Below are 18,814 nucleotides of genomic sequence, written 5' to 3' on the forward strand. Positions count from 1 at the left end.
GAGAACTTATGGAAAAAGACAATAGAATATTCATGAACATACAAAAGCATACCCAACTCAGCAGAAATCAGGGTACTGCAGAATGAATGATGAGTATAATTTTCAACTCATCAGGCTGGCAAAGAAAACGGTCTGACAAAATTAAAGTCCCATTGATGATGGTGTGGATAATTCCAGTGTACGCTACTGGGAGCTGAGATATTGCTTAATTGTTCTGTTGCACTTCTTCTTCTTTTTTTTTTTTTTTTAATTCAGTGAGAGGAGGGGAAGAAGAAAGACTCCAGCATGCACCCTGACTGAGATCCACCTGGCAAGCCCACTAGAGGGTGATGCTCTGTCCATCTGGGCCATTGTTCCATTGCTCAGCAACTGAGCTCTTCTTAGTACCTGAGGTGGAGGCCACAGAGCCATCCTCAACACCTAGGACCAATTTACTCCAATCAAGGCATGGCTGCAAGAAGGGAAGAGAGAGAGAGGAGTGAGAAGGGGAATGGTGCTTCTCCTTTGTGCCCTGACAAGGAATCAAACCCAGGACATCCACATATTGGGTCAGTGCACTACCACTGAATCAACAAGCTAGGGTCTCTGTTGCTCTTCTTGTAACTAGCACAGTACCTGGCACACACTGGAAACTCAAGGAAAAAAAGATTGAATGTCTGAAAAGATTGAATTTACTGAATATCTATTTATCTATCTATCTATCTACACACATATATATTTAAATCTATTTTTTTCTTTTTCTATTTAGACAATTAAATTTAACAGTGTGACATTGGTCAACCAGAATACATAGATTTAGAGAAAACAAATATTGCAGAATTTCAGATTTGATAAATTTGTGTGTGACAATTATAGAATTTTGCTGTTTTATAATTTTAAAAAATATAAAGGCCTCATTATTCAAGAAAAGACTTGCTCTAAAAAATAAGTTGAGTCATAGAAAGGACCAGATAGCATAAGAATTGGTGAGAAAAGGTCAGATAAATACAGATATTTTTCTTAATTTCATTGGACAGAATAATCATTAGTTCTTTACTAAGAAGTGATTGAAAATTAATACCAGAACTTGATAGTAATTCTGGTCATTGTGAACAATCTGATCATATATGTGTTTGCATAAAAAAATAACAGTATAATATAAAATAAAATTATTCCAAAATTATGAATTTAATCATCCTCAATTAATTCTTTTCTGAATTAATACTGAAATTAATTTATAAGGTAAATAAAATTTTATTCCAAAATTATGGACTTAATCATCCTCAATTAATTTTTTTTCTGTTTTTATAGCACAACAGGTTAAAAAACTATCTAGATTACATTGATATTTACTAACAATTGAGTCAAGCTGAGTAACTATCTTTTTATAGAAAACTCTTTGAAACTTTCTGTACGCCTAATATATGCACATGGTCTCAATTTGACAACATGGATTTTCCATTTTTCCTCTTCTTATTCAACACAATGTACTAAGTCCTTGCTATTTAGTAGATACTCTAGGAAAACAACAAAAATTAATAATAATAATATTATCAATATTTTATTACATTATATAATAATTGATAGTATATATTTATTTTAACAAAAGTTAACATTTATATAGTACTTCTTATGTACAAAAACTGTGCTGAGAGTTTTACATACATTATTTTATTTCATTGTCACAACAACCCTATGAGGAAATAGAATAGATATGAGTAGAAAGGTACAGACAGGCTAAACAGCCTGCCCAAGATCACTCAGGGTCAGCTTCATGAGCATGTGACCTGTGCAGTTGCTTTGAAAGACCCCATATAGAGAGGATTTAATGTTCTACTCTTACTGCCTTAAAATTTTTAGTTGATTTTGAAGAAAGTTCTTTGCATTTTAATTTTTTATTGGGCCCTGCAAATATTGTAGCTGATCCTACTTGGATTTGAAAGTGTTGATATCTGGGGAATTTATCATTAGTCACTACTCCCTACTACTCTTTTGAGACAGACAGGAGATTATTCTTATATATATGTTAACCCATATCAACTGCGTATTATGTAGCAGGCACTGTTCTAAACATTGAGGATATAATGATAAGTAAGGTCAACAATGTCCTTGTAATCATGAGCCTTAATTTAGATATTAAAAAAATGAGTAACCTAAAAATGTAAGATTGTGATACCTGATCTCTAACGAGAATTAAACTGGAGTCATATGATTAAAAGTAACGGACTAAGGAAAGATGGCATTTAAAATAAGATCTAGGAAGACACTACTCATAAGACGGTCTGAAGGAAGCATGTTTCACTTAGTTTTATATTTGTTCTTTATTGTTCACCTTCAGGGGAAAAAAAGAGAAAATATTTCCTAGTCTAGAAAAGGGATTTTTGGTAAAGGATTGACCTCCTTATTTGACGTGCTTTTTAAAATTTTTGGTTCCTGCTTAATTTGTTTTTCAAAATGTAAATGGTATCCAAAGATCCATTGAAAAAAGCTTTGTGTCTTAGATTGAAATGTCAAAGAAATTTATCAGTGATGTATGTGTCTGTAAATTAAACTCAGTATGCCTAGTAAAGTCTGGCTATGATACTAATTAATTGCAATGAGAACAAGATAGAATTGATTAAAATATTGACTCCTCATATCAGGGCTGCTTTGTACTCTGCATAATGAGTGCCCCCTGGAATTGTACAACGTGGCATCACTGTCCTGAAGTTGACTTACAACCTCTGCTTTCTACAGTCAGTAGGAATATAAAATATTATAGTTTAGACCTTTTATTTTAATAACAAGGAGTCTAAGGACCAGTAAATATATTTAGATGGTCAAAGGCAATTTAGCCCTTCTGATTCTTGCCTGGTGATTTTTTTTTTTTAATTCCAGAAAGAAGAACCAATTAAAGATGAATCTTCAGGACACATTCTTGTTGAAAAGCAGGACCCTGGAGCAAGTCAAGATCATATGCAAGATGGTGAGATCTCCCAAAATTTAGCTCACATTCCACCAGACATATCCACTCTGCACTACATCCAGAAGCTAATCCCACCTCCACACACAGTCTCACAGGTACATTTCATTCAGGAAGAGCAGCCTTTAATACTACTATTTGAAATTTTAAAATTAGAACAGGACCCAATAATGAGATCATTGTATTCTTCATTATATCCCTAGAACATACTAAGTGTTTTTGAGTGCAATTGGCATTAAATTGCTCTTCACAAACATAAGAGAAAGATACTAATAATTATTAACATATCTTGCTGAAGTAATAACTGCATTAATGTATTTTTTTTTTTAAAAAAACTGCTCCTCTTTTATAATAGTGGTCAATTACTTGTAATTAGAATCTACTTTCTTCGCCTTACTGAAAATTATAAATAGCCTTGGAAATGTGAATAAACAAAAGGTGCAGTCAGAAATGTGAACACCCTTGTCTCTTAAGGACTTTGGGGGAAATTTTGCTCTTGGATTTCTAAGCACATTGCACTTCAAATTGTGTTCTCATTGATTTGAAAACTTACTGATGAGATTCTAAGATGGCGATGGAGTAGGCAGATGTTCCAACTGCCACCTCCCAGGACCAAACTGGATTACAACTTCAGAACAATCATCTTGAAAAATCAACTTTGGACTAAATGAAAAGGAGTCTATAACAAAGGTACACAGAAGAAGCCACACAGAAACTGGTAGGAAGGGCAGAGTCACGGAGGGGACTGGCATGTTCCCAGGAGCAAGGTGCATCTGAGGGTCTGGAAAGATTCTCACAGTGGGGAGGGTTGCCTGGAGAGTTATGGGTACTAAGGCCCAGGCTAGAGCCCCAGAGCCCCAGAGCCTAGAAGAGGCATCCACAAAGCATTTGGAGGTGAAAAGAGCTGGATTTCTGTCTGTAAGAAAGTGACAGAACTCTCCGAGACTCAGGCTTCATCTTAAAGGGCCCGCACAGTAAATCTCGTTCCAGTCACTTACCCAGGGCTCTGGTAGAGGGAGAGCTGAGAAGACTGGAGTCATGTGAGGAGAGTGTAAAGTTGGAGGTCCAGGAAGAGACACTGCTGGGGGACAGCCACTGGAACCCCTGTGCTGAGTCATTCTACAATACTGAAGTAGCCATCTTTCTTGGGTGGATCAATCTCTTCTGAGTGGCATTAGCCTGGAAAAAGCATCTGCTCCATCCTCTGGAGTCTCTCCTGCTCCAGTTAGGGTGACGGGTCAATCTGAGAGGCCAGAAAGCAAGGAGCGCATCAGTGACTCAGTTTTCTGGTGTTGAGACTGGAGCTACCCCTGCCCCCCGCCCAGACTCCTGAATCTAAGACTGGTGCTTCCAGCTCATGAGAGACTCAGTTGAAATTGTCCAGAACAGGGGTCTTCAAACTTTTTACACAGGGGGCCAGTTCACTGTCCCTCAGACTGTTGGAGGGCCGGACTATAAAAAAAACTATGAACAAATCCCTATGCACACTGCACATATCTTATTTTAAAGTAAAAAACCAAAACGGGAACAAATACAATATTTAAAATAAAGAACAAGTAAATTTAAATCAACAAACTGACCAGTATTTCAATGGGAACTATGGACCTGCTTTTGGCTAATGAGATGATCAATGTCCGGTTCTATATTTGTCACTGTTAGCCATAACAAGTGATACGACGCACTTCCAGAGCCGTGACACATACATCCCGCATTACCGGAAGTAGTACTGTATGTGAGCGACGCTGCACTTTGCCACATACAGTACTCCTGTGCTCCTCTCTCTGACCACCAATGAAAGAGGTGCCCCTTCCAGAAGTGTGGTGGGGGCCAGATAAATGACCTCAGGGGGCTGCATGTGGCCCACAGGCCGTAGTTTGGGGACCCCTGGTCCAGAGGGCAGACAGACCACACCTCTGAGTATCAGAAGCCACACCCACCAGACTCCTGAGGCCACACCTTGCTGAGGTCTGTGAAAAAAGTCTGGAGAGACTGACACCTGGGACTGAGGGGCAGAGCCACTCCCACCACCCTTCTTAATCACTGAATTGCCTCAGGCTCTAAACTCTAGCAGAGGTCTTTACAGCAGCTGAGCCCAACAAGCAGCCGTCAGACAGAGGCTGCAGGAGGGAGGACTCAGGGAACCTTGGCCTTTTAAGTGGACTTTCCCCTGGCCCAGAATGGGTAAAAGCCAGCCTAGGTATGCAACTCATATTTCCATGTGCACCTGGGCCCAGTAGAAGCAGACACAAACTCTGGATTGCTTGTAGCTCCAAGAAGGTTGCTGAGGGCCAGACACAGGCAATGTCTCCCACTGGTCTGCACTGGGTTCCTGCAAGAGAGGCTTAGGGCTGGCATATCTAGTGGCCAACTGTGGACAGCATCAATTTAGGACCTAACAACCCTTGCTAGAGTGGTATCCTAAGGAAGGGCTCCTCACACCTGGCCCAACAGAGGTGAGTTCTGCTCTCTGTGATCACCAGTACAGTGGCTCATGTGCATTGGATAGGGTGGAGCTTCACAGTCAGCTGGCCTGGGTGCTGGATATCCTGCCCTGCTGGGCTAGTCTACAAAGGGAGAAGGTAGATAGGCTTGGAGAATGAACATTCAACGTATGACTCAATATAAACCTATTGTTGGATATGGTCAAAGGGCTTAACCTCTTTCTTGGGAGACACACTCAGCCCCAGGAGAGGACTCTCTCAGTCTTCCTTCCTAAGACCAGGGTCTCATCAGCTGTAAGAACTGTGCAAAGAAGACTGTTGGCCCCACTCGAACTGAAACTGCTGTTCACCTTGTTGGGGAGAAACAAAATTTGAGTATCTAGCAATGGCTGAGGGATTAGGTCCTAGAGTAGGGGCCACAATCCCTGTACTGAGCTACTTCCCAAGAGACCCTTGAAGTAAGGGGTCCCACTAACATTGTATTCCTAACCTCAACTGCCCTAAACCAACAAGCGTGCAACCTGTAGAGGGGTTGGTTGGGTGAGACCAGTCTGAGCTCACATTACATTCTTTCTACAGAAGACTGTGGGAAGACCAGGCAGCTGCAAGAGGAGATGGAGCCATTGAAAAGTAGAGAAAAATCTTATGGAGCTTGTGGCTTTTGCAGAGCTGCTGTCAACTCTAAGCAGGAGGAAGCTGATTCTTATACACAGGTAGGCCCTTCCCATACTACCCAGGCTTAGAAAACGCAAACACAAACAGGAAGAAGAGCAGTAGGTACAGGCAAGGAGCCCACAGTGGGTTACAAACAATAGCTGATGCCAACTCAAGAAGAGTTATAACCAACACAACTGGTAGTGGGTGGCAGATAGCACCAACCCTAGACTCAGCTGGCTACATGAGCAGCATGCCCAAAGGAGGAGTCTATACACAGACAAAATGGGTAGACAAAGAAATGTGACCCAAATGAATCAACAAGAGAAATCCCCAGAAAAAGAACTAAATAAAATAGAAGTAACCAAACTACTTTGAGCAATAATGGATGTACATAATGAGCACCTAAATAAAAAAATAGCAAGCATCAAAAAGGACATTAAAATCATAAAAAAGAACCAGTCAGAAATGATAAATACAATATCAGAAATGAAGACTGGACTAGAAAGAATCAACAGCAAGATGGATGAAAGAGAGGATGGATCGAATCAGTGATTTAGAGGACAAGGTAAATGAAAGCACAGAAGTAGAGAGGCAAAATGAAAGGTGGCTCAAAAAGACTAAGGAAACTCTAAGAGACCTCTGTGACAAGAAGAGAAACAACATTCACAACATAGGGGTTCCTAAGGAGAAGAAAATGAATAAAGGATAGAGAACTTGTTTGAAGAAATTATAGCTGAGATTTTCCTTAAATTGATAAATCATAAGTCACACAAGTTCAAGAAGCACAGAGAGTTCCATTAAAGAAGAACTCCAAAAGGCCTATACCAAGACACATCATAATTAAAGTGCCAAAGTTAAGAGACAAAGAAAGAATACTAAAAGCTGCAAGAAAAAAGCAGTTAATTACCTACAGAAGAGCCCACATAAGAATGACATCTGACTTCTCAACAGAAACCCCTGAGACCAGAAGAGATTGTCAAGAAATATTTAAAGTGCTGCAAAACAAGAACCTAAAAACAAGACTACTTTATTCAGCAAGATTATCATTTAAAATTGAAAGAGAAATAAAAAGTTTCCCAGACAAAAAAAAGATTCAAGGAATTACTACCAAAACAGTACTGCAAAAAATGTTAAGGGGCCTGCTATATAAAGAGCAAAGAAAAACAAAAAGAAATCAAGAAAAATAGGAATGTAGATTTAAAGAATAAAATGGCAATAAATTAGTCATATGAATAATAAACTTAAATGTAAATAGATTAAATGTTCCAATCAAAAGAAGTTGGGTAGCTGTTCAAATAAGAAAACAGGACCCATACATATGCTGTCTGCAAGAAACTCACCTCAGAAATAAAGAAACACATAGACTGGAAGTGATGGGATAGAAATAAATATTTCATGCAAATTGAATTGAATAAAAAAGTTGGGGTAGCAGCACATATCTAAAAAACTAGACTTTAAAACAAAGACTATATAATAAGGGATAAAGAAGTTCACTACATAATGATAAATGGAGCAATCCAACAGGAGGATATAACCATTGTAAATATTTATGTGCCTAATATAGAAGTACCTAAATATATAAAGCAGATATTGATGGATATAAAGGATGAGATCAACAGCAATACTATAATAGTAGGGGATTTTAATATCCCACTAACATCAATGGATAGATCCTCCAGACACAAAATTAATCAAGAAAGAACAACCTTAAATGACATACTAGATCAACTGGATTTAATTGACATCTTCAGAACCTTTTAGCCCAAAGCAGCAGATTATACATTTTTTTCAAGTGCTTATGGTACATTCTCTAGGATAGACCACATGTTAGGACACAAAACAAGTCTCAAAAATTTAAGAAGATTGAAATCATATCAAATATCTTCTCTGAACTCAATGGCATGAAACTAGAAATCAACTACAATAAAAAAACTGGAAAACATTCAAACACTTGGAGACTAAAGAGCATGTTACTAAATAATGAATGAGTTAACAACGAGATCAAGGAAGAAATAAAAAAAAATTTTTGAAACAAATAAAATGAACATACAACTCAAAAATTATAGGACACAGCAAAAGCAGTCCTGAGAGGGAAGTTCATAGCATTATAGTCATACTTTAAGAAGCAAGAAAATGTTCAAATAAACAACTTAACCTTGCATCTAAAACAACTAGAAAAAAACAAGTAACGCCCAGAGGAAGTTGAAGGAAGGAAATAATAAAGATCAGAATGGAAATAAATAACACAAAGGCTAAAAAAAATACAAAAGATCAATGAAACCAAGAGCTGGTTCTTTCAAAAGGTAAACAAGATTGATAAACCTTTAACCAGATTCATCGAGAAAAGAAGAGAGAGGACTGAAATAAATAAAATTAGAAATAAGAGTGGGGAAGTAACAACTGACACTGCAGAAATACAAAGAATTATAAAAAAATACTATGAAGATTTATATGCCCCCAAATTGGACAACCTAGATAATATACATAAATTCCTAGAAGCATACAATCTTCCAAAACTGAATCTGAAAGAACCAGAAAAGCAAAAAAGACTGATTACAACAAATGAAATTTAAAAAGTTATGACAAAACTCCCAGCAAACAAAAGTCCTGGACTGGATGGCTTCACAAGGGAATTTTACCAAACATTCAAAATAGAACTAACACTTATCTTTCTCAAGCCATTTCAAAATATGCAAGAGGAAGGAAGACTTCCAAGTTCCTTTTATGAGGCAAGCATTATCCTCAATTAAAAATTAGGTAAAGACAATACAAAGAAAGAAAACTATAGACCAATATTGCTGTTGAACTTAGATGCTAAAATTCTCAACAAAATATTAGCAAACCATATCCAGCAATACATTAAAAAATTCATATATCATAATCAAGTGGGATTGATTTCAGGAAGGCAAGGTTGGTACAATATACACAAATCAATGTGATTCACCACATAAAAAAAAGAAAAGATAAAAGTCACATGCTTATATCAATAGATGCAGAAAAGCATTTGATAATATCCAGCACCCATTTATGATCAAAACTCTCTGCAAAGTAGGAATAAAAGAAACAGAAATTAACATAAAGAAGGCCATCTATGACAAACCTACAGCCAACATTATACTCAATGAGCAAAAGTTAAAAATAATCCCCTTAAGATCAGAAACCAGGCAGGGGTGCCCCTTTCACCACTTTTATTCAACATAGTTCTGGAAGTTGCAGCTACAGCAATCAGACAAGAAGAAGAAATAAAAGGCATCCAAAATAAAAAAGAAAAAGTAAAACTATCATTATTTATTGTTGACATAATACTGTACATATAAAGTCTCAGTCAAAAAAACTACTAGACTTGATCAATGAATTCAGCAAGGAGGCAAGATATAAAATTAATATTCAGAAATCAGGGGCATTATTATGCACCAACAATAAACTGTCTGAAAGAGAAATTAAGGAAACAATCCCCTTCACAATTGCAATAAAAAAAATAAAGTACCTAGAAGTAAATTCAGCCAAGGAGGTAAAAGACTTATTACTCAGAAAATTATTAAACATTGATAAAAGAAATCAAGCAAAATACAAACAAGTGGAAGCATATACCATGTTCATGGGTAGGAAGAATAAACATCATTAAAATGTCTATATTACCCAAAGCAATTTATAAATTCAATGCAATTCTTATCAAAATACCAATGGCATGTTTCAAAGATATAAAACAAATATTTCATAAATTTATATGGAACCAAAAAAGAACACAAATAGCCTCAGCAATCTTGAAAACGAAGAATAAAGTGGGAGGTATCACACTTCCTGATATCAAGTTTTACTACAAGGCCATTGTAATCAAAACAGCTTGGTACTGGCATAAGAACAGGCATATAGATCAATGGAACATAACAGAGAACCCAGAAATAAACTCACACCTTTCTGGTCAATTGATATTTGACAAGGATGTAAGGGTATACAATGGAGTAAAGATAGTCTCTTTAATAAATAATGTTGAGAAAATTGGACAAGTACATGCAAAAAAAAATGAAACTAGACCACCAAATTACACCATTCACAAAAATAAACTCAAAATGGATAAAAGACTTAAATGTAAGTTGTGAAACCATAAACATGCTGGAAGAAAACATAAGCAGTAAACTCTTTGAAAACTCCCATAGCAATATTTTTGCCAATGTATTTCCACAGCAAGTGAAATAAAGGACAAAATAATCAAATGAGACTATATCAGACTAAAAAGTTTTTGCACAGCAAAAGACAACATGAACAAAATAAAAAGACAACCCACACAATGGGAGAACATATTTTCCAGTAAGTCTGATAAGGGGTTAATAACCAAAATTTATAAAGGACTTCTAAAACTGAATGCCAAGAAGGTAAACAATCCAATTTAAAAATGGGGTAAAGAACTGAATAGACACTTCTCCGAAGAGGACATACAAATGACCAATAGGCATATGAAAAAATGTTCAACATCACTAATCATCAGAGAAATGCAAATTAAAACCACAATGAGATACCACCTCACACCTGTCAGAATGGTGCTCATTAACAAATCAACACACAATAAGTGCTGGCGAGGTTGTGAAGAGAAGGGAACCCTTCTGCACTGCTGGTGGGAATGCAGACTTGTGCAGCCACTGTGGAGAACAATATGGAGTCTCCTCAAAAAATTTAAAATGGGGTTGGAGAGAAGATGGCAGCGGAGTAGGCGGATGCACAGACGCCCAACTCTCAACACCAAACTGGAATATAAATCAATTTAGAAAAAATCAGCATGAAAAACCAACACTGAACTGCAAGAACAGCTCTCAAAAACCAAGGAGCAAAGAGGAAGCCACAATAATCCTGGTAAGGAGTGCCTGAATCTCCTCTGCTTACAGGAACGGAAGGAGGGGGGTGAGGCTGAGAGCCCAGAGAGGATTTCACAGAGAAAAAAGAGCAGAATCTACTGCTCACAGCCACTTACCTGGCGACCAGGGAGCAAGGTGGGTTGAAAAGACCAGCTTATCTCCCAAGTGGAAAAGACAGGGAGAGGGACAGACTGTGAGGGGCTAAGGTATGCAAGAAACGAAATAAAAAAGCTGACTCATTCGTGCTGGAGGCGGCCATAGCTGGGGGAGGGACTGAACCTTTCACAAAACAGAGCTGAAGTGCTTCCGGATCAGAGATCTCTGGTCATCTATCCAGCTCCAATCAGCACAACAAGACACAGCAGAAAACAAGAAGTGGGGAGGAGGGGCAGTAACTCAGGTCTCCATGGAGATCTGAGATACACCTCCCCCTACTGAAGCTGAGAAAAAACCCTGCCCCCAGTGAGATTAGTTGGTGGAAGAGACCTTCAGCGTCTCAGGTTACACCCACAGCATTCCTGGATACAGTTTCAAGGAAGCCCCCTGCTGAGATCAGTTAACAAGACTATCACCTGTTAAGAAAACAAACAAATCAAGACTTCAAAGCTGCCCAAATCCGAAAGTGGATTACAAATAATAGCTGATACCAACCCATGAAGACCTAAAAATAACACAACTGAAAACTGGAGGCAGACAACACCAAGCCTAGCCTCAACCAACTCTACAAATAAAAAAAAAAAAAAAGAAGAAGATGAGAAGACAAAGGAGTGCAATCCAAATGAAACCACAAGAGACACCTTCGAGAGATGAACTGAGTGATATGGAAATAATCAAACTTCCAGATGCGGAGTTCAAAATAATGATTGTAAGGATGCTTAGGGATCTTAGAACAACAATGGAGGGACAGTTTGAAAACCTAAATAAAGAAATAGCAAGTATAAAAAAGAATCAGTTGGAGACGACAAATACAATATCAGAAATAAAGACCACAATGGAAGGAATTAAAAACAGGATAGATAGAGCAGAGGATCGAATCAGCAAGTTAGAAGACAACTGGAATGAAGGCATGAAAGCAGAGAAGAAAAGAGAAAAAAGACTCAAAAAGTCAGAGGAAACTCTTAGAGAGCTCTGTGACAACATGAAGAGAAATAACATCCGCATCATAGGGGTTCCTGAAGAAGAAAAAGAACAAGGGATAGAGACTTTGTTCAATCATATCATAGCTGAAAACTTCCCTAAATTAATGCAAGAGAAACTCTCACAAATCCAAGAAGCACAGAGGACTCCATTAAAGAGAAACCCAAAGAAACCTACACAAAGACACATCATAATTAAAATACCAAAGCTAAGCGATAAAGAGAAAATATTAAAAGCTGCAAGAGAAAAAAAAGTTATCACCTACAAAGGAGCCCCCATAAGGATGACATCTGACTTCTCAACAGAAACACTTGAGGCCAGAAGGGAATGGCAAGAAATATTCAAAGTAATGCAGAACAAGAACCTACAACCAAGACTACTTTATCCAGCAAGGCTATCGTTTAAAATTGAAGGAGAAATAAAAAGCTTCCCAGACAAAAAACAACTCAAGGAATTCATTACAACCAAACCAATGCTGCAGGAAATATTAAGGGGCCTGGTGTAAACAGATAAAGTGGGAAAAGAATACAGAAAAAAAAAAAAAGAAAAGGAATACACCTTTAAAGAAGAAAATGGCAATAAACAACTACATATCAATAATAACCTTAAATGTAAATGGATTAAATGATCCAATCAAAAGACATAGGGTAGCTGCATGGATAAGAAAACAGGACCCATACATATGTTGTCTACAAGAGACACACCTTAGAACAAAAGACACACACAGATTGAAGGTGAAAGGATGGAAAAAAACGTTTCATGCAAACGGAAATGAAAAAAAAGCTGGGGTAGCAATACTTATATCAGACAAATTGGACTTTAAAACAAAGGATATAGTAAGAGATAAAGAAGGCCACTACATAATGATAAAGGGAGTAATCCAACAGGAAGATATAACTATTATAAATATCTATGCACCTAATATAGGAGCACCCAAATATATAAAACAGACTTTGATGGATTTAAAGGGCGAGATCAACAGCAATACTATAATAGTAGGGGATTTCAATACCCCACTAACATCACTAGATAGATCCTCAAGAAAGAAAATTAACAAAGAAACAGCAGATTTATTGGAAACACTAGATCAACTCGATTTAATAGATATCTTCAGAACCTTTCACCCTAAAGCAGCAGAATATACATTCTTTTCAAGTGCTCATGGTACATTCTCTAGGATAGACCACATGTTAGGGCACAAAAGGGCTCTCAACAAATTTAAGAAGACTGAAATCATATCAAGCACTTTCTCCGATCACAACGGCATAAAACTAGAAATGAATCACAGCAGAAAAGCTCAAAAATTCTCAAACACATGGAAACTAAATAGCAGGGTGTTAAATAATGAATGGATTAAGAATGAGATCAAAGAAGAAATAAAGAAATTCCTAGAAACGAATGACAATGAGCATTCAACAACTCAAAATTTATGGGACACAATGAAAGCAGTGCTGAGAGGGAAGTTCATAGCACTACAGGCACACTTTCAGAAGCTAGAAAAAGCTCAAATAAACAACTTAACCCTGCATCTAAAAGAATTAGAAAAAGAACAGCAAGTAAAGCCCAAATGTAGTAGAAGGAAGGAAATAATAAAGATCAGAGCAGAAATAAATGACATAGAGGCTAAAGAAACAATACAGAGGATCAATGAAACTAGGAGCTGGTTCTTTGAAAAGGTAAACAAGATTGATGAACCTTTAAGTAGACTCACCAAGAAAAAGAGAGAGAGGACTCAAATAAATAAAATTAGAAATAAGAGAGGAGAAATAACAACTGACACAACAGAAATACAAAATATTGTAAGAAAATACTATGAAGAACTGTATGCCAAAAAACTAGACAACCTAGATGAAATGGACAAATTCCTTGAAACATACAATCTTCCAAAAATCAATCTGGAAGAATCAGAAAACTTAAACAGACCGATTACACCAAAGGAGATCGAAACAGTTATCAAAAAACTCCCAACAAAGAAAAGTCCGGGGCCCGATGGCTTCACAATGGAATTCTACCAAATATTCAAAGAAGAACTAACTCCTATCCTTCTCAAACTATTTCAAAAAATACAAGAGGAAGGAAGACTTCCAAACTCCTTTTATGAGGCGAGCATAATTCTGATTCCAAAACCAGGCAAAGACAACACAAAGAAAGAAAATTATAGGCCAATATCTCTGATGAATATAGATGCTAAAATCCTCAACAAAATATTAGCAAACCGGATCCAACAATATATGGAAAAAATCATACACCATGATCAAGTGGGATTTATTCTGGGGAGGCAAGGCTGGTACAATATTCGTAAATCAATCAATGTGATTCATCACATAAACAAAAAGAAGGAGAAAAACCATATGATAATTTCAATAGATGCAGAAAAAGCATTTGATAAAATCCAGCACCCATTCATGATCAAAACTCTCAGCAAAGTGGGAATACAGGGAACATACCTCAACATGATAAAAGCCATCTATGAGAAACCCACAGCCAACATCATACTCAATGGGAAAAAATTAAAAGCAATACCCTTAAGATCAGGAACAAGGCAGGGGTGCCCCCTTTCACCACTCTTATTTAACATAGTCCTGGAAGTCCTAGCCACAGCAATCAGACAAGAAGAAGAAATAAAAGGCATTCAAGTTGGAAAAGAAGAAGTAAAACTATCATTATTTGCAGATGATATGATATTGTATATAGAACACCCTAAAGTCTCAGTCAAAAAACTACTGGACCTGATAAATAAATTCAGAAAAGTGGCAGGATATAAAATCAATACTCAGAAATCAGAAGCATTTTTATACACCAACAATGAACAGTCAGAAAGAGAAATTAAGGAAACAATCCCCTTCACAATTACAACCAAAAAAATAAAGTACCTAGGAGTAAACTTAACCAAGGAGACTAAAGACTTGTACTCGGAAAATTACAAAGCATTGATAAAAGAAATCAAGGAAGATACAAACAAGTGGAAACATATACCGTGCTCATGGTTAGGAAGAATAAACATCATTAAAATGTCTATATTACCCAAAGCAATTTATAAATTCAATGCAATACCAATTAAAATACCAATGACATACTTCAAAGATATAGAACACATATTCCAAAAATTTATATGGAACCAAAAAAGGACACGAATAGCCTCAGCAATCTTAAAAAAGAAGAATAAAGTGGGAGGTATCACACTTCCTGATATCAAGTTATACTACAAGGCCATTGTACTCAAAACAGCCTGGTACTGGCATAAGAACAGGCATATAGATCAATGGAACAGAACAGAGAATCCAGAAATAAACCCACAGTTCTATGGACAACTGATATTTGACAAAGGAGGTAAGGAAATACAATGGAGTAAAGACAGCCTCTTTAACAAATGGTGTTGGGAAAATTGGACAGCTACCTGCAAAAAAATGAAACTAGATCACCAGCTTATACCACTCACAAAAATAAACTCAAAATGGATAAAAGACTTGAATGTAGGCCGTGAAACCATAAGCATCTTAGAAGAAAACATAGGCAGTAAGCTCTCCGACATCTCTCGGAGCAATATATTTGCTGATTTATATCCACGGGGAAGTGAAATAAAAGACAGGATAAACAAATGGGACTATATCAAACTAAAAAGCTTTTGCACAGCTAAAGACAACAAGAACAGAATAAAAAGACAAACTACACAATGGGAGAACATATTTGACAATACGTCTGATAAGGGGTTAATAACCAAAATTTATAAAGAACTTGTAAAACTCAACACCAGGAAGACAAACAACCCAATCCAAAAATGGGCAAAAGAGATGAATAGACACTTCTCCAAAGAGGACATACAGATGGCCAATAGGCATATGAAAAAATGCTCAACATCACTAATCATTAGAGAAATGCAAATTAAAACCACAATGAGATATCACCTTACACCAGTCAGAATGGCGCTTATCAACAAAACAACACAGAATAAGTGCTGGCGAGGATGTGGAGAAAAGGGAACCCTCCTGCACTGCTGGTGGGAATGCAGACTGGTGCAGCCACTGTGGAAAACAGTATGGAGATTCCTCAAAAAACTGAAAATCGAACTGCCTTTTGACCCAGCTATCCCACTTTTAGGAATATACCCCAAGGACACCATAGAACGGCTCGAAAAGGAGAAATGCACCCACATGTTTGTGGCAGCATTGTTCACAATAGCGAAGATCTGGAAACAGCCCAAGTGTCCGTCAGAGGACGAGTGGATTAAAAAGCTTTGGTACATATATACTATGGAATACTACTCAGCCATAAGAAATGATGACATCGGATCATTTACAATAACATGGATGGACCTTGATAACATTATACGGAGTGAAATAAGTAAATCAGAAAAAAACTGAGATGAATCCATACATAGAAGGGACATAAAAATGAGACTCAGAGACATGAACAAGAATGTGATGGCAACAGGGCCGGGGGTTTGGGGGAGGGGGGATGGGGTGAAGAAGGAGAGAGGGGCTAGGGGAGGGGAGGGGCACAAAGAAAACCAGATAGAAGGTGACAGAAGACAATTTAACTTTGCGGGAGGGGTATACAGCACAATCAAATGTCAAAATAATCTAGAGATATTTTCTCTCAACATATGTACCCTGATTTATCAATGTCACTGCATTAAATTTAATAAAAATAAATAAATAAAGAAATAAAGTCTGATCTTCATCAGAAAAAAAAAAAAATTTAAAATGGAACTGCCTTTTGACCCAACTATCCCACCATTAGGAATATATTCTAAGAATATCAAATCACTGATTCAAAAGAAGAAATGCACCCCCATGTTAATTGCAGCATTGTTTACAATAGCCAAGACCTGGAAACAGCCCATGTGTCCATCAGTGGACAAGTGGATTCAAAAGCTGTGTTACATATACACAATGGAATACTATGTGGCTGTGAAAAAAAAAGGAAATCTTACCTTTTGCGAAGACATGGATGGACCTGGAGATCAGGACCTAGAGATTATTATGCTAAGTGAAATAAGCCAGGTAGAGAAAGACAAATATCATATGATCTCATTTATATGTGGAATCTAATGAACAAAGTGAATTGAGGAACAGAATAGAGGCAGAGGCAGGGTCACAGGGACCAGAGGGACAGCAGTCAGAGGGAAAGGGGATGAGGGGATGGGATCAGAGAAGGTGAAGGGATGAGTGAAATTATATATAGTAACACATAGATGTAGAAAACAGGACAACAAATCCCAGAGGAAAGGGAGGAGGTAGTTAGGGGTAGGAGGTAAAAGTGGTGTAAATAGGGACACAGTTATGAGGGGTGAGGGTGTTATATTTAGTGGGATACTTGAATCCATGTTAACACAAGAAATTAGAATTAATTTAAAACAAATCAAAAATAATTACATAATAAAAAAAGAAAACTTATTGGTTTTCCTTAGTGCTTTTTTTAGATATAGAAAATAATTTTCTTAAACTCAGTTAATTTTAAATGAAATCAATAAAATTTTTGTTTACAGAATGAGACATACCAAAAATAAAAAATAAAATAAGGACCCTTAGGAATGAGGAGAAGCAGAGCTGTCATAGTTTTCAGACCATAGTTTATGAAGAACCAGCCAGGGTTCCAGAGAGATCGGTCAAGAGCTGAATGGTTGTGAGGTGGTAATAGGAGTTAAGAAAAAATTGGAGGGTGGGGACAACCAGCCCCTCCTTCTATGAGAGTGCACTCTGCTTATTTGTTCTATTAGGATTCAAAGAGAAGTGTTTCTTATAAACAAAGTTTGATAACTAGAAATCCATTGAGCCGTACCTCTCTTAACTAAGTTTTTTTGTTGTCAGGAAGAGAAATAAACTTTAAACATTTTTAAGAACACACACAAACACACAAATAACAACAGAGAGGTGGAGTGGGGTGAGAGAAAGAAAAAGAAAGAATTTATTGAAAGTAGAGTATGTTCTCATAGAACCGTAAGGAGACCACTACAACCATGGATTGGGGTCAAAAAAGACCAGATACAGAAGAGCTGCCCAGAGCTCCCAAAGTCATGTGCCTCCAGTTCAATAATCCAGCCTATTCAGAGCAGCTGCTCTTGGCCCACCAATTGGAAATTCGCAGGAGAATATGCTTACCTTAGCTGAGTCACGTACCTGTTCTGAACAATGAACCAAGGGGGACTGTTCACTAGTCACCAGTGACTGCTAAGGGTTGACCTCCATAGCAGAGCAGGTCTCTTCTACGAAAGGTGGGTTTGCAGATACTCGACTTTTAATCCCCCACTATCTTACTAGTAATTGGGAGACCAGCATGCATGTGCATGGATATGCGGTCAAGTTCGTCATTACAGATTGCCCTGTGTTCCACCAACATTTTTATGTTGTAGTCCAGTACTTAAGAATGTGATCTTATGTGGATATAGGGTTTTTACATAAGTCATCAAGTTAAAATGAAGTCATTAAAAGAATAAATTTGGGCACAGATATGTACAGAAGGAAGAAGATGTGGAAGTGCAGAGAATGCCAGGTGAACATGAACACAGCTGCCTACAAGCCAAGGAGAGAGTCCTGGAACAGATCCTTCCTTCACAGAGTTCAGAAGAACCGAGCTGGTAACACCTTGATTTTGAATTCTTGGCAATTGATTTTTGTTGTTTAAGCCACCCAGTTTGTGGTACTTTAGCAGCCTTAACAAACAAATATAGTAATTTTAAGAGATAGTCTGTTTCTGCGGATTACAAAAATTCATCCCTCCTCCCAAGAAAAAGAGTTGAAGAGTCAGACCACTGAGATTACTGTGTGATTTCAGTAAGGCCACTGAAC

At 37.3% G+C, this 18,814-nt stretch overlaps 1 long non-coding RNA gene across 3 annotated transcripts in view; it reads right to left on the minus strand.

The window, feature by feature from the left end:
* Window positions 1-223: 223 nt before the first annotated feature.
* LOC136401127 (uncharacterized) overlaps window positions 224-18,814 on the minus strand; it is an 87,563-nt gene continuing 68,972 nt past the window's right edge. For 2 of the 3 annotated variants that reach the window (XR_010750474.1, XR_010750475.1), the window contains 2 exons: window positions 3,940-4,184; window positions 224-451 (listed from right to left, as the gene is read on the minus strand). This is a non-coding gene — a long non-coding RNA (uncharacterized lncRNA). Of the gene's footprint in view, window positions 452-3,939; window positions 4,185-5,598; window positions 5,727-18,814 lie in introns of those variants that run through there. The other variant, XR_010750476.1, reaches the window with a different exon arrangement.

This window comes from Saccopteryx leptura, chromosome 3 (genome assembly GCF_036850995.1).
Source record: "Saccopteryx leptura isolate mSacLep1 chromosome 3, mSacLep1_pri_phased_curated, whole genome shotgun sequence".
Lineage (NCBI taxonomy): Eukaryota > Metazoa > Chordata > Mammalia > Chiroptera > Emballonuridae > Saccopteryx > Saccopteryx leptura.